This window comes from Galeopterus variegatus, unplaced genomic scaffold, assembly GCF_000696425.1.
Source record: "Galeopterus variegatus unplaced genomic scaffold, G_variegatus-3.0.2 Scaffold7875, whole genome shotgun sequence".
NCBI lineage: Eukaryota > Metazoa > Chordata > Mammalia > Dermoptera > Cynocephalidae > Galeopterus > Galeopterus variegatus.
The window spans coordinates 43,152-44,267 of NW_007733986.1; positions in this window are offsets into that span (position 1 = coordinate 43,152).

The window sequence follows — 1,116 nt, forward strand, 5'->3', positions numbered from 1 at the left end:
CCTGGAAATAATTAACGATCAACAAAAAAATCTTCCCCAGAGAATCAGCAGCAAAGCCGCAATTTAGCTTTAGCACAAAGCTCAAGTTCTCCTCCCAACAGGAAGTTCTGCCAATTTGGGTTTAACACCAGGATAGCACATTAGTTTCAGTACAGAGTCTAAGTGGTGATGCTATTAATCCACCACAGAACAAAAACCAAAACAACCCACAGAGCAGAGACAAAGCTCTGATATTAAACAGTAAAGGTCTAACATCACCAAAGAAAACCTATAAAACCTAGAAAAGGTAGCAGTCTCCCCAGATGCCCAGGCATCAACATAAAGACACAAAGATTAACAAAGAACAAATAAATATGTCACCACCAAAGGAAACGAAGCACCAGCAATATACCCACAGAAGCAGCAGATCTATGAAATATCTGACAGAGAATTCAGAGTAACCTTTTTAAGGATGATCAGGGTGACAAGAAAATACAGATAGAAAATTAAATGACATGTGGAAAACAATTCCGGAACAGTGAAAAGCTTGACGAAGGTATAGAATCAATTTAAAAAATAAAAACTCAAGAAATAAAGAATATAGTATCTGAACTGAAAAATAGGAAGCTGCAACAGTAGAGTTAAACAGAGGAAAGAATCAGTGAGCTCAAAGACAGAACATGAAGTCATCCAATAAGAGAAGGAAGAAAAAAAGATAAGAGAATGAAACAGAAATACAGCAAATATAGTACTCTCTCAAGCGAAATAACCTCTGCATAATTGGGATAGCTGAAGAAATAGAAAAAGGAAGAGACCTAGAAAGTATAGTCAAGGAAACAATGACTGAAAATTTCTCAAGTATGGAGAAAGATGACAACATCCAGATACAGAAGCTCAGAGGTCATCAGTCAAGTTCAATCCAAAGAGGAATGCCCCAAGACACATCACAATCAAATTATTAAGAACCAAAGACAGAGGGAATACTGAAGGAGCAAGAAAAAAGAAACACATAACGTTCAGTAGAGCCCCAATACATCACTCCATGGATTTCTCAGTAGAAATCCTACAGGCCAGAAGAGAATGGGCCATATTCAAAGTGCTGAAGGATAAAGATTGCCAGCCAAGAATTCTATATCT